We start from the raw sequence: 17,005 nt of genomic DNA on the forward strand, positions 1-17,005 counted from the left end.
GCAGTTTCTATTGTGTGCACCAGATTCTACATCTGATAGAGATGCACAGACCTCCTGTTTAGCATACATATGTTCAGGATAAAAGAATTTGATGTCATATACTTTAAGAGCTTAGAATGACTTCAGCAGAAATAATCGGAAAGATCTCTTCAAAGTTCTCTCCTGTGGAAATGACAAAAATTTCAGTCTTTGAAGGAGTTCTTGTTGCGTTGACTAGATTTATAAATACACACAAATATGTATAGCTATTTCCCCTTTATAATAAAGTTTTTTGTTGTTGTTGTTGTTTTTCACTGTTGTTGCATCCTGCTGTGTTTGCAGAGCCTAAAGCATTGAATAGGAAATAAAAATGGCAAACTTTAAAAAAGCCTACTATAATAAGGGATGTACAAAATTTTCGAAACAGTCAGTACTAGACGGTGTTATAGAAGCCCTGCATAATTGAGGTCCATCCACCAGACACCGATTAGATGTGTTTCTTCAGACCCTATTACATGGCTAATGTCAGGATGTCGTTAGCCACTTTAGGCTGATGTGTGTATTTTTTTCAATGTTAAAATACTTTTTCCTGTCCCAGCTAAATAAGCTGAGACAACAATAAGTAAACCAGGCTGATTTCTCGGAAAAATGTAAACACAGAGTATGTTTACATGGGTAGTTATAATCCAACCACCGCAGGTTTGTGGATTGTCGAACTATAGTCTTAATCGCGCTGTCCAAGTATACATGACACCATGTGTAATTGAATTGGTGAAAAAAATGACTTCAGCTGAGGAAGTGACGTAGACATTTTCCGCTTGACCTTTTAAAAATTTTTAGCGCATCAAAATAAAGCTGATGGAAATGCAAATTATCGCTCAAATTTCACAAGTGTCAGCATAATATTTTTCCGTTTAACTCTAGCGCATAAAATCTATGTCGATACTTCAAATGTCGTGAAAAACTGGTTTGGACACACTTTTTGTTGAGAAAATTGGCATTAACTCAAAATGTAGTGTCACATGACAGAATTTACCCCCAATCGTTAGCCATGACGATAAGGTATACATCCTTGAAAGCTAATTTATTGTACGTGACTATGGATTGATCTGAACGACATATAGATCTGATGCTGCAAACATGACACTTCCAGGAGTGCCAACACAAATATCTCATATCATGCACATGGACAAGTGCACAGAGAACAAATGTATGGCCACTGTTTGTGATTAAATTAATCGCGGTAGCCATCCGTTTATTTATTAAAGTTGCTTTTCCACACCATTCAAAATAATAGACGGTAGTCATGGGATTAGCCCATAATACAAAAAAACATATAATTTCTGTGCACAAAGATATTTTAAATTAAAAATAAATACACAATACTAGGAGAAAAGCATCAGTGTGCTTTTTTGGAACACTAACATATAGCCCAATTCTATAAAATTATTGTTTAGCTTACATGTACATGTAAAAATGCCATCTAAATTCCCTGTATTATATTAAATAAATTACCAAATGAATAAAGCATTAAATAAAATAATTAATTACCAAATGAAAAAAAAAAATATTTTTAGACCTATATATGCCTTTTCTTTACACAAAATGAAATTAGTCTTACCCTGTTCTGTAGACAAACAAAGTCAGCTGAATGACATTCTCAGAATGTTTTATACTTTTTTCAAGACAATAAACTATCAGAACTATTTGTCCAATGCTGAGTTCACTTTCAGAAAACGAGCTTTTGAACATTTTAAATATTTTAAATATTTTAAATCTAACCCTGTTTACCTCGGATTGCATTTGCTGAGCTTCTTCAGAAAATGTAAATTGCATTATGACGCTAAAATTAATTTGAGATGACAATCAAGTTCAGTTGGCCGTTAAAAGTTGCTGGACAAATATGCAGGATATAATGCAGTTGTGATGGCAATGCTTTAGATTAGATGATTGCTCAAAATAGCCTATTGAATATCAGGAATGTATCATATGTAAACCCTGATAATACACTGCATCAGTTTGTCTTTAATAGCTGTGCACACAGCATATACACATCGATGGATGATCCTTATACTAAGACTGAAAGTTTCCCCACTGCTTGGTGCAGGTTGCCAGCTTGAACAGGGCCATGATGATTGCACCGGTGGCAACCTGCATTAGGCGCAATATCAGGACCAATATTACAATCCTATCAGAAGGGCAACTGTTCCCTTTTGATTGCAATTCCTCCTCTACTGACTGCATTTATTTGTCAAATTAAATGACAGTAAGCTGGCTAATTTCAATGAATTGTCTCAATACTCTCCCCATTTTACCAAAACTTAGGAGGAAAAAAAAATTAGGGACATCTGGGAGGTGAACAATTAGTGATAAACACACATTTCTTTACGGAAACGGCTTAAGGGCAGATTTCTTTCGCGATAAACCAAAACTTATGCGACAAAGTGTTTTTTTAGTCATGACACCATCACGCACACCATTTTTATCGATAAAAGTCCATTTGAATGGAAACAGGCAAAAGACGGCAAATTTCTCACATTTTGTTTTACACCTTTTCACTTTGTCGATAACAAAATAGCGTGAAAAGTGGATGGAAACTAGGCTATTGTAGCGCATCGTCAGCTACAGAGAGATAACAACACGATGATAATTGACAGTAATGTATATGATGTGTTATTTGTAATGTTTACATACTGAAATCATAGTTCTGATGTTAACATGCTGACCTTGGCCATAGTGTGCATCTGTTACCCTCTTTTATTGTATATTATGATATAGAAAATAGCCCACCAAGATCATGAAAACGTTTTTTATTGTTTTATTAAATACATTTATTGCTACTGTAAAGATTGGTGTTGGGTTATATACATTTACATGTATGCGTGTTACTACGGCAGACAGATAGGATGAGTCAATGGCTATAAGAACAGCAACGGAGGTGCATTAATGTGGCAGAGGTAAGAATGGTTTACAGACTGCTGAATCATCTAAAAATGAACATATCTAGCATTTGCCATGTGTCCCTGTGTAACAAACTACATAAATCAGCCTCTGAAGGGCACTTCAAAGAGAGAGTGATCATAGAAGCCATGCTGTAAGATTGCTTCAAACATAATTTCCAATAAAAATTACTTAAAGGTCAGTTTGGAATAAGTGTTATTTTTGAGCCCCACACCTTTCTGCCCTCCAAAGTGCTCACAGTGGATGGTAAAGTCTTCAAAGGGAATAGAGCATATGGAACTGGTCCTGTTCGACCCGCTCCGAGTGGGATTCGAACCAGTGATCCCCGGCATGGGAGTTGGACATACTAGCAAGGAGGCTAGAATTGCCATGGCCTCTAACCTCGGTTGCTAGTGCGTCTCTTAAGGCCAGGAGAGTGAGGTTTTACACACAGCACAACCATCACGTATCAACTGTCAACCATTACTCTCACCCCCCTAAACCTCACTCCCATCCGGGTCACGGCATCAGTGTCACCGGTACTCCTTGACCCGCTCCAAGCAGGATTCGAAACGCCGATCCCCGGCATGGGAGTTTGACGCGCTAGCAAGGAGGTTAGAAAAGCCATGGCCTCTAGCCTCGGTTGCTAGTGTGTCTCTTAAGACCAGCAGAGTGAGGTTTTACACACTGCACCGTCATCACATATCAGTTGACTACTGTTACACAAAGGGACGATTACTTCTGAATGAAACAAATCTACTGTGTTGTTGTTGTTGCTCTTCTTTTCCGCTTTGTGTTATGTTTGACTTCCGGGGTTAAATGCACATTTTTGGAGCATTGGCATAACACTGGGGCCTACTACGGTTGGGTTGGAGGTGAACTTGCTGGTGTATGTTGTTGCACCGGTATTTGCCATGGGAAATGCGCGCACGTGCGATCTCTGGCGGGCGATCTCCAGAGGTCGTAGTGGAGGTGCAGCACTATTGGGGGTGTTGATCTATCTCTCTTGGCTATTACATACTAAACATGCATTCTGCATTGTAGTCTCAGCCTCAGATGTTATGCCAACTGGACTCCCATAGTCTGTTCACTGACCAACTGATGCATATTTCTCACAAAACTGGAGAGCTTTTTCTTGATCTGGCAAACTTTATTCTCATTGGCTGGCTTTATGCAACTTCCAAAAGAAAGGATACACTTTTTTCTTTTTTTTTTTTTTTTTTTTTTTTTTTTTTTTTTGTTGCTATTTTGTGGTGTTTTCGGAAGCCATACAATCACAGTGGATGAGAAACAAAAAAAAAAATTAAGTCCACTATAAATCTTGACTTCTGGACCAATTGAAACACAGTGCAGGCTTATAGACAATGATGCTTTGATGCTGCACACAGTTGCCAGGTACTCAATCCCGCTATCATTATACATCAACATTTCATGTTCCAGTGTTCATTATCAACCTTTTGGTGACCATGGTACAAAAAATAACTGAACCCCTGACTATCATTTAACATACAGTATGTCTACATTTTCTTTTTTATCCCCAGTTTGTAATGCCCAATTCCCACTACTTAGTAGGTCCTCGTGGTGGCACGGTTTCTCACCTCAATCCGGGTGGCAGAGGACAAGTCTCAGTTGCCTCTGCTTCTGAGACAGTCAATCCATGCATCTTATCATGTGGCTCAATGTGCATGACACTGCGGAGACTCCCAGCATGTGGAGGCTCATGCTACTCTCTGTGATCCATGCACAACTTACCACAAGCCCCATTGAGAGTGAAAACCACTAATCATGACCATGAGGAGGTTACCCCATGTGACTCTACCCTCCCTAGCAACCAGGCCAATTTGGTTGCTTAGGAGATCTGGCTGGAGTCACTGGCTGGATTCGAACTCACGACTCCAGGGGTGGTAGTCAGCGTTAATACTTGCTGGGCTACCCAGGCCCCATGTCTACATTTTCAAAATAGGCTACCTGATTGTGAAAACTACAAACCTTGCAACAATGTGTCTGATTTGTGTTCAACACTCTGTGTTGACTGTGTGTCAAGCACATGGAAGTGTGTGAATGAACTTCTTTCATTCAGGGAGACTGCAGATGTCAAGATATTTAGTGAATAAGGACTTAACTTTTGGTCTGTTTCTCACCCAAAACGATAGTATCACTTAAAAAGACATGGATTAAACCCCTTGAGTCATATGGATCATTTATGCTGCCATTATGCTGCCTTTATGCTGTCCTTTTTGGAGCTTGAAAGTTTTGGACCCCTTTTACTTACGTTGTGTGGTCAAAAACACATCATACTGTATATCCTTCAAAATATCTTTGTTTGTGTTCTTCGGAAGAAATTCATATGAGTTTGAGGGTTCGTAAATGATGAGAAAATTATAATTTTTTGGGTGAACTGTACCTTTAAGGGGATGCTTGAGTTACCTTCAAATGTCTGTGCCACGACTACAGATGTGTTATTATTCAGGTAGCGAACTGTAAACATCTCGACAATTTAACTTACTAACTTGCTCCGCAAGATTATCTTCAAACTGTTGCTCCACCTGATAGTAGTTGACTTGAAATAGAAAACTGACGTATAAGAACAGTATATGCTAATGTCCACTAATGCCCTGCGGCAACTCTTAGAATGCACCACATACTTGTGTTGAATTACACATTTTGGAATGCAATGTATAAAAATCAAGCTTGTGTTTTGTTCTAACTTCTCAAAATCATTTACACCCACATGAACTCAGACACACTTAATCTGGCCAAGGGCGCTTGGCTATTAATACATGTAATTTACCTTAGTACACATGTCAAGATGGGAAATGTGTCTGCCAATATGTTAAATCTTCTTCACTCACTGCACTTTTCCATCGAGAGAGAAAGAGAGAGAGAGAGAGAGAGAGAGAGAGAGAGAGAGATGTTCTGATCTCTGAGGAGGAGTTCCTAACTATCATTTATTGTACTCTTCCCTCTCTGTTATGGTTCTGCTGCTCAATGGGGTGTGAAAAACCTCTCTCCTTACCACTATTAGTTTTAATTAGCACAGAGTTGCAGCCATTATGTCCAGACTGACTATCAGAACAGTTTTGTGTTCTTTATTTAGACTATTAAAAATTCCCAACACCTCATATCTCAAACATAGAGAGCACCAATACTCTCCATGGACCAGAGAAGGGAAGGATAAGATGTAGAAGGATAGAACAAAAGAGGAAGGAAGAGCAATGCTGTACCAAGTACATAAGTCCTGTGCTTGAGTTCAGGTACAAATACCCTGTTTAAATATTTCTCCAGTACAAGTACTTGTTTAATTTTGACTTAAAAAAGTACTTACTAGTGAATGTACTTTAGGGCCAAATGTACAAGTACTGATCTACTGTATTACTGTAGGTCTACTGTTTATTACAGTGCTTGCAAGGAATGCTTAATCACTTAAAGGACAGACTTGGTTTTATTGATCATTTTAGTCTTAGGTGTGCTATCTATTTCTGTTTTTGGTAAACTTTATACCTTTTAAATCTAAAGATCTCCAACTGACTTGGGCAAATACTGTATTTATAGGGCCCTATTTTAAGGGCACAACATCTGAAGCACAGTGATATACTATGCATCATATGCACAAAGTCAGTGGGCATGGCATGGAATATTTATGCAACCATGCACTAGGTGTCTAGGTGAAGTGTGTTGGTGAAATTGCACACACAGCTGGCTTATCTTCTGTGTGTAACTTACTTCCAAACACCACAGAGAAGTGGCATACAGTCCATAATCCGGGGTAACCCTTCTGTAGTCGGTGTATGTGAGTTCTCTTCATAGAATGAGGCATTAAATAAATTATTGAAAGAGGTGTAGCCTTTAGCATTGCATATCATGCTAAGCATTTTACATAACACAGGAATTTTTTTCTAAATAAAAATGTAAATATACTGATACACTGCAGATACTTTGAAAATATATTTTGTGTCCACCACTGAGGAAAAAGAAGAATGCAAGAAAGTGGTCATGAAACTGTTGATGGACTTTGATGTTACCACAATGCAAAGTTTGCATGCCAATGAGGCCATTTTTATTAGCAGTTGAGAAAGGTGGTTGAAAGAAAAGAATGAGAAACGAGAAGAAATGTATGCAGCTAATCAGGCTGTTTCCTCCGCAACCTCCCTACCTTCCTCGCGGCCTCTCTCTCTCTCTCTCTCTAGACTGGAAGGTAAGATCAAAGCTCTCAGTTTCAGTGAGTGCTGAGGTGCTCTGCTTCAAGACAGAAATGTCTAAAACGAGCCAAGAAGCTCTGATGTAGGCTATATGTGTGTGTGTGCATGTGTGCGTGTGTGTATTAGCAGCTGATGCATGAACTGTGCTCATGTCTCCACATCTGAAATTGCCCTAAAACATACACGTATATTACACATATCTGCTGTGGTCTCCCTGTCGCCAACTTAAAAGCTGTTATTTTATTTTTTCACTCACCACTTCACGACATTCTTGTCTCACGGTCTGTTTCAAAACCTAGATATCTGCCTTGCTATCTACTGTCAACACAGACAGCTACCTTTTAAGGTAGCATTCTAACTGTCATGGTACCTAACAAGTGATTTATTTGGAAGTCTCTATGTAGGCAACAACTCAGTGGGTTATACAAATAGCGCTCCACATGCAAAGTGCATGGGAGACTCAACTCACAATTGATTTCACTATATATGGTGTTAGCATGTTGCTAAGCTAATGAACTACCAGAGCCCCTCCCCCAGGGGGAGCCTTCAAGGATAGCTCAAAAGGGAGACAAGTGGACTCTCTGGTTGAATAGAACGTTGTATGCTGAATAAATTGCATTTGTGTGGAAACAGTTTGGCACATAGTAATTAACTGCCTTGCCACTAATCTTTAACATGTTTGGCATGCATGGCATATTGATTTTGGAGTGAGCCATTTTTGTAGGCCAAGTTGTTTATAGGAAAAGCAAGATTTATTTATTTTCAGTTTTACTACAGGTAGGCTTCATTTACAGTACAACACTTTCATTTCCATGGTCTCTGTCAATGGTTACTGACTACCACAACTCGAAAAGAGTCCAAACAATGTCAGGGTTATAATATGATTGACTGTCGATATGCACATGATCTGTTGATCCATGAAGTTGATGATCCAAGTTAAAGAGTTAGTTCTCCCAAAAATGAAAATTCTCTAATCATTTACTCACCCTCATGATGTCCCAGGTGTTGCCCCACACATATCCCTGTGCTTCTGAAAAGAATTCAAGTTATCCACATGCATCATAAAGGTTGGCTAAAGATAGGTCTCATAAAAAATATGTGGATTTTATTTAAAAAGAACGTGAATGGTGACTGAGGCTGTCAGTCTTCATCATTCTGTCTAACGTCTTTTGTGTTAAGGGTGATTAAATGGTGTCTTTTCATGTTTTTTCCCCTTCATTGTGCATTCTTGCATTATTGTGGCAGTCACAAACCTCAGTAATCAAGGGGGTATTATTCACTATAAATTATTCACTTCACATTTAAAGCTGCACCACGGAACTTTGTGCTCTCTAGCGACATCTGTGGTCGAAATTAAAATTGTAAGCAATTTGCCAAAGAACACTTTACGCAAGTTGTGTTTTGGCACTGTTCTTCTGCGCAGATGAATCTCACTATTTGAGCTTACCTGGACATTGCCTGTGGTGTGATCAATCCTGGAAGATATTCAGAGCCAGAATAATTTGTCCTATTTTGATGTATATGATGTTATGCTATTAAACATTTAAAACTGAAATATTACTCGCTTTGATAAAGATAAAAAAAACACTTCTATTTACATGTTTGAAATAATGAATTTTATACTTACAGCGCTTTTCTGACACTACACTCAAAACGCATTTACTGTACATTCAACCACTCTCCTCAACCACCACCAGTTACCAGTATAATTTAATATGATTATTCAAGTGTTTTATCTACTATTAATGTTTGTATTGTACTATACTTATCAATTTAAGAGGTGAAACATGTATGAGCCCAATGGAAGGCTTTATTACTTTACAGTATATTATGTAGTACAGCTTCATTTGATAATGCAAGTAAAACTGTAATACTACAATAGCACATTTTTGCACTGCACACAATAACACCATAAACTAACATAAAACGAGGATAAAAAAATGACAGGGATGAAATATACTTTATTAAACATAAAATAATATGCAGAAATATGCAATATAAAAATGGCAATAATGTGTTTAATTAATCATTTTTTAGCAGTAAATTTATAATAGATAGATGGTTACACTAAACAAGTCAAATATTTTTTTTTTGTATAGCTCTTTTCACAACACACATCATTTCAAAGCAGCTTTACAGAAAATCATGCATTAACAGAAAATGAAACTGTAATATCTATAAAATCTTAGAGTCATCTTTGTGTAGTTTGATTAAATATTATTGTAATTTGTGTACAAAAAAATTTAAATAAATTATGAAATAATAATTGTATTTAGAACCCCAGTGAGCAAGCTGAAGGACACTGTGGCAAGGATTAACTGCAGAAGTTCACATTGATGCATTGTCCTTTGTTAGTTAGCCGATGAAGGCTTTTGTTGGCAAATAAGAAAGTCTATGTATTCCATTTTAAGAGTGCAGTCCATCATTAGACCGAGGTGATGCAGGTAGAGATCAGTGAGGTGCATCGCAGTTCAACCAGCAGGTCATTTCGGTGAGGTCTATCCTAAATCCAAGGTTCAGGTAGTGGCATATGAAGTATCCCATTGGAGTTGGCATCAGTTTATCCCCTGAAGTCCATCATTATAGACTGAAGTGATGTCTGGCTGGCACCGGCTGCATTTAGTCATCATTACTCAGAGACATATAGCAGTGGAGTCTGACACCAAGCGGGAACGGAGGTAGATCTGGCCGGCTCTGGTAACCTCGGGATATGAATCCCGAGGTTAAGACAGGGAAACAAATAGAATAATATTAGCGTAGATGTCATTAATTTTTTTGCAGATTTATAGAGCATGACAAATGTTTCTGGTTCCGGCAGACCTAACTAAAGCAGCCTAATTGTGAGTTGATGGAAAAATTAGGTGTATGCCTGGATAAATAAATGAGTTTTTAGTCTAGACTTAAACTGAGTAAGTGCATCCTGAACAGTGATAGGGAGAATATTCCATAGTTTAGGAACCAAATAGGAAAATTATCTACATTCTTTTGTGGATTTTGATATTCTAGGAACTATTCACAGGCTAGAATTTTGCGACCGTAATGAACGTGATGGAATATAGTGTGGTAGAAGGTCACTTAAGTACTGTGGAGCTAGACCATTCAAAGCTTTGTACATAATTACAAAAATTTTAAAGTTAATACGAAGTTTAACAGGTAGCCAATGTAACGATGATATAATGGGGCTAATATGATCATATTTCTTGGTTCAAGTCAGCACTCTGTCTGCTGCATTTTGAACCAATTGAAGTTTATTTATTGAACTTGTAGGACATCCTCCCAGTAATGCATTACAGTAATCTAGTCTTGAGGTCAAGAGACGAGTTAATTAGTTTTTCAGCATCAGCAACAGAGAGCATGTGTCATAACTTAGCAATATTTCTGAGGTGGGAGAATGCTGTTCTACAAACACTGGAAATTAAATTTTCAAAGGACAGATTGGTATCAAATATAACACCAAAGTTCTTCTCTGTAGAAGACGATGTAACAGTACATTCATTGAGAGTCAAATTGTATTTTAGCGGCTTATTTTTAGAGGCTTTTGGTCCAATAATTAGTACCTCTGTTTTGTCAGAATTGAGTAGAAGAAAACTTCTGGCCATTCTAATTTGGAGAATTTTAAAATTTCATCTGGTTTTGAAGAAATATAAAGTTGGGTATCGTCGGCATAACAGTGGAAACTTATTCCACAATTCTTGATAATATCTCCTAGGGGAAGCATATATAAGGAGAAACGCAGAGGTCCTAAAACTGATCCCTGTGGCACTCCATACTTAACTTTTGTTTCATTTGACTATTTCTCGTTTACACAGACAAAGTGTTAGCGGTCTGCTAAATAGGACCTAAACCATGCTAATGTAAGTCCACACATGCCAACATAATTCTCAAGCCTATTCAAGAGAATGTCGTGATCTATGGTGTTGAAGGCAGCACTAAGATCTAAAAGCACTAGAAGAGAAATGCAGCCGCTATCAGATGATAAGAGCAAGTCATTTGTAACTCTGATAAGTGCAGTCTCTGTACTATGACGGGGCCTAAATCCTGACTGAAATTGTTCATATACACTATGAACATAGTTAATATCACTGAACATAGTTGGGAGGACACTACCTTTTCTAGTATTTTCGACATAAACGGGAGATTTGAAATCGGTCTATAATTAGCCAGTTCACCAGGATCAAGCTGTGGCTTCTTAATAAGCGTTTTGATAATTGCCAATTTAAAGTTTCTTGGGACATGCCCTAAGGATATTGAGGAGTTAATAATATTAAGAAGAGGTTCTGAGATTACAGGGAATATCTCTTTTAAGAGCTTAGTTGGTATTGGATCTAACATGCATGTTGTGGCTTTTGATGTTTCAATAAGTTTTGCTAGCTCTTGATGATCTATGACAGCGAAGGATTGAAGTTGTTCATGAGGAAAATTATGAGATACTGTTTTCTGTGGTACTGTGACAGAAGATTGCATAATTTTATTTCTGATTATTTCAATTTTATCAGTAAAGAAATTCATGAAGTGATTACAATTGTGCTGGAATGGAATATCTGGTTCAGTCGAGGTTTTATTCCAATTTAGCCACAGTACTGAATAAACACCTAGGATTGTTGTGGTTATTAATGCCTGTCTGTAACTACACACACTATCCTTCCATGCACCATGAAATACCTTTAATTTTGTATTCTTCCACTTGCACTCCATTTTCTGAGCTGCTCTCTTGAGAGCATGAGTGTGATCATTGTACCATGGTGCAGGGCTTTTTTCTTTAAGGGGGGTGACACTATCAAAAGTGCTGTGGTCGAAAGAATAGTTCTACCTGAACGATAGCGTGGTGTAGATTGAGCAACATTAGCTGATCGCAGAATACAAGAGACGAGGTAATGATCTTAGATGTCATCGCTCTGTGGCAGAATTTCTGTAGTGTCAATATCAACTCCATATGACAGAATTAAATCTAGTGTATGATTATGAGTTGGTCCTGTTACATTTTGTGTGACTCCAAGAGAGTTTAGAATATCGATAAATGCTAATCCCAATGTGTCATTTTCATTATCTATGTGAATGTTGAAGTCACCAACAATTAAAGCTCTATCCACAGTAACTACTAGATTTAATAGAAAATTTGCAAATTCACCAAGGAAATCAGAACACGGCCCAGGTGATCTATTTACTGTAGAAAGGGCAAAAGGCGACAGAGATTTTTTAATTGTATCTGACGGAGTCACATTAAGCATTATTAGTTCAAAGACTTAAATGTATATCCTGTCCTCTGAGTAACACCAAAAACTTCACTGTAAATTGCAGCAAAACCTCCTCGACCCTTCAGGCGAGGCTCATGTTTATAACAATAACCTGGGGAAGTAGATTCATTTAAACTAATATATTCATCCGGTTTAAGCCAGGTTTCAGTCAAACAGAGCGCATCCAAACTATGATCTGTAATAATTTAATGTACAATAAGTGCTTTTGTTGAAAGAGATCTAATGTTTAGTAGCCCTAAATTTATATGATGCTTATCTTCAGTTGTTTTGTTATTTTCAAGTTTTACCGTAATCATATTTTTTTCTAATTGATTTAGTGAGGGGTTTGTGTTTGGTAGTTCTGGGAACAGACACAGTCTCTATGTGACATCTAGATGATATAGTCTCTATGTGTTGTAGTTTATGTGACCTGTGTGATGCCTCAAGGCAGCTAGCAGATGTTTGGATTAGCCAGTTTGTCTGCTTCCTGACCTGGGTCTCATTTAGTCAAATACTATGACTATGAGCCAAAGTACTAGAGAGGAGAGCGGCACCTTCCCTGAAGGAATGGAGTCTGTCTCTCTTTAGCAGGTCAGGTCTAACCCAAAAACTCTTCCAATTGTCTATGAATCCTATGCTATTCTCCAGACACCACTCAGACATCCAGCCATTCAGTGACACTAATCTACTTTAAACCTTGTCACCATGACGAGCAGGGAGGGGGCCAGAGCATATTACAGTGTCCGACATAATGTTTGCAAGTTCACACACCTCTTTAACATTATTTCTAGTGATCTCCAACTGGTGAATCTGGACATAGTTAGTGCCGACATGAATAACAATTTTAGAAAATCTACTTTTAGCATTAGCCAGCACTTGTAAATTCGATCTGATGTCAGACGCTCTGGTACCATAAATGCATTTAACAATGTTGGCTGGAGTCTCTATTTCTCTGTAGAAAGCTGGCGATCCACTGACAGATAGAGGTGGGAACAGAGAGTTGGTTTAATTTAGTCTGGAGAATAGCTGGGATGATGGTGTTGAAAGTCCACAAAAAGGATCCTTGCATATGTCCCTGGTCTGTCCAGATGTTGCAGGATATGATGCAATCCCATGCTGAATGCATAATCCATTGACCTGTTTTCTCGATAAGCAAATTGAAGGGAATCCAGAAAGGGTCCAGTGATGTCCTTCAGGTGGGACAACACCAGTCTCTCAAATGACTTCATGACCACAGATGTCAAAGCGATGAGTCTGTAGTAATTAAGTCCTGTGATTTAGGGTTTCTTTGGGACAGGGATGATGGTAGAGTGTTTGAAGCAGCAGGGAACTTCACACTGCTCAAGTGATCTGTTGAAAGTCTGTGTGAAGATGGGGGCCAGCTTGTCAGCACAGGATTTTACACAAGTGGGTGAAACACCGTCTGGGCACTGTGGTTTCCTTGTCTTTTGTTTCCGGAATACCCGGCACACATCCTCTTCACAGATCTTAAGTGCATGTTGAGTAGCATGTGGGGGGATTAGTGTGGTTGCAGGAGGTGTTGATGTTTGTCTGAAGTGAAGGTCAGAATGGATGTGGGGTGTGAGACTGGGTTTTTCAAATCTACAGTAAAACACATCCAGTTGTTGATTCCCTACAGTGTTGGGGGATGGTGTCTTGTAGTTAGTAATGTCTTTCAGGCCTCTCCACACTGATGCAGGGTCGTTAGCTGAAAACTTGTTTTTCAGCTTCTCAGAGTAGCTTCTTTTATTCACTCTAATCTCTTTTGTCAGTGTGTTTCTAGCCTGATTGTACAAGATATTATCCCCAGTTCTGTAAGCATCCTCTTTGGCCTGACGAAGCTGCCTGAGTTTTACTGTAAACCATGGTTTGTCATTGTTGAACGTTAAATAAGTCCTATTAGGAATGCACATATCCTCACAGAAACTGATATATGATGTCACAGTACCTGTGAGCTCATCCAGATTGGTGTCTGCAGCTTTAAAAACACTCCAATCAGTGCAGTCAAAGCAGGCTTGTAGTTCCAGCTCTGCTTCATTGGTCCATTTTTACAGTCTTTACTACAGGTTTAGCTGATTTAAGTTTCTGCCTGTAGGTCGGAACTTACTGCATGCATGAAGAACTAATGAGTGAACAAGGAGTTCACAAATTATGACCACCTAGCCCTAGAAGTGTAAATGGTAAACTGATTGTTAAGAATAAACAAATTTGGCTTGTTGTCCGTAATGGAGGGGTTTGAGCATGAAGGGCTTGAGCATGCGGCTCGGCTCGAGCTCCAGGTCTTAATTTTTTCCACCTGTGTGTACTTGAAAAATCATTATCCTCAGAATATCTTGCTATCACTCACACACACATCAAGCACATGCTAGACAGTCAAACATTTAAACTGCAATTACAACAGGGCTTTACATTTATTTTTGAAAATAGGGGGGAATTCCCCCCTTACACGGCTCATAATAGTAATTTTACTATTTTACCATTACAAGGGCATTTTTTTTTCTTTCTGACCTTGTAAAATTACCCTGTCATCCTTTTATGTTTTAAATTAAACAATTAATTCAATTTGAAAAACTCATGTTTCTATAATTACAAAATTACATGATCTATACATTGCATATGTGCATTGTTATTATGTACATTGCATATGTGCACTGTACTGAAAAAACAAAACAAAACAACTTCCAGTTATTTTGGCTATTAAATTAACATTTAGAATGAGGAGCTTAAAGTCAATTACTCACCCTCACGCCATCACAGATGTGTGACTTTCTTTCTTCAGCAGAACACAAACAAAGATTTTTTGAAGAATATATCAGCTATGTATGTCCATACAATGTAAGTGAATGGTGATGAAACCTTTTGTAGCTTAAAAAATCACATAAAGGAAACATAGAAGTAGTCCATAAGGCTCCAGTGATTAAATCCATATCTTCAGAAGTGATATAATAGCTGTAGGTGAGAAACAGACCAAAATTGTATTCCTTTTTTACTCTAAATCTCGACTTTCACTTTTATATCTAAAAGTCACATGTGGTGCCCGTTTAGTTTCACTTTCACATCTGAAAGTAAAAGTTAAAGTGGAGATTTATAGTCAAAATTAATAAATGGGCCTAATGGTTATGTAATTTAGCCCGTGAGCACAACACTGAACTGATGCAGAGCGTGCACTGTGCGCGTTTATGGCGCGAGCATCAGCCACTGACTCTGCAACATCTGCACAACGGACAGCACGAAACAAATAAAGTTCAGGTAAAATTCCAATGAAGATCGCTTTTTATGTATTTGGGACTGTATCAGAGGCTATTAGTAAAACAACAGGAACTCTTTGTGGAGGCATTTTTTGCCCCCATATTTTGAATTTCAGGGGCATTTTTGCCCAGAGTTCCAGTTCATTTCCAACCCTGGATGGAACACCAGAGAGATGGAGATGAGATGTAACAGGTGATTAGGTGTCTCTCTTCACCATGCAGCTGGTACACAAAGCATTTTTGTTATTATTTCTTGTCAAATGTATTATGACTAATGATGGAGCACCAAGATAAGAAAGGTGTCAAAACTATAGATCACTCCAACGTCACGCGCTTGCAGTGTTAACAGCTTTGTTATTATAAACAGGAGCGTTAGTTTTATAGTGTCGCTCGCTAACGGAGAAACAGTATAAGGCCATTTGCATGTTGAAATATCAGGTTTTGAAATGTTTATACTGTACATCTGTAACATCCTAAGTTCAGTAACTAAGCGACAAAGCGCTCCCTCACTGCGCGTGCTGCTTACACAAAACTCAACAAGCGCTCAACGCGCTGCTGACAGCTGCGTAAGAGATAGGGAGAGATAGAGGGGATTTACTTGTGCATCTTCTGTAATTACAGTTTGATACAAAAACAAGTTTATTGATTTGATTTGTTCATTTGTATCTATTGGTTTAATAATTCGCAGCTGCACTGTAAAGTGAATAAAAGTGTGCGGGAATTTCCCGCACTATGAACGTGGAACTTGTGGGAATTGTTACAACTGTGCACAAAACCCGCAATCCCTCACCGAATTTCAGGCCCTGTACAGTCATTTCACATTGCTTAATGATAAAGATTTTTCATGCTCACTGATAAGCACACACATACTGTAGATATACTGTACACTCACCACTTCTTTCTTTCTTTCTTTCTTTCTTTCTTTCTCACTCTCTGTCTCTATTGTATTTTTTTTTAGCAATTTCAAAGGAGTTTATTGCCTTATTCTTTCATTGATATATGTGAGTGAGAGCAGACTCTGCGCTCTCAAATGCACCATTACAGAGAATATGACCCTTGGAGATGAGGCAGGTTTATGCTGTGCTCAGCAAAGTCCAGAGACAGACACAGTTAACGAGCTCATTTACATGAAATGGCATGGCCATTACTGGAGCCTGAACTTGGTGTAAGGGGCCTGAATATTTTCAGGAAAGTTGAACTCCAAAATATGAAATACTCACCACCAAAAAGGTCCATTTAGATTTGTCTGTGCTCTGTGCTGGCCTCAGCTGATTCCTGCCCTGCTCATGATGTTTATTTAACTCTTACTCACTGTAATTTCCCCCTAGAAAATTTTAACATGTAACACCTGAAATAACATTTTGACATGATACATGGTGTTAAACTATGAAGGAGCTTTGCAGCA

The sequence above is a fragment of the Myxocyprinus asiaticus genome, chromosome 12 (genome assembly GCF_019703515.2).
Source record: "Myxocyprinus asiaticus isolate MX2 ecotype Aquarium Trade chromosome 12, UBuf_Myxa_2, whole genome shotgun sequence".
Taxonomy (NCBI): domain Eukaryota; kingdom Metazoa; phylum Chordata; class Actinopteri; order Cypriniformes; family Catostomidae; genus Myxocyprinus; species Myxocyprinus asiaticus.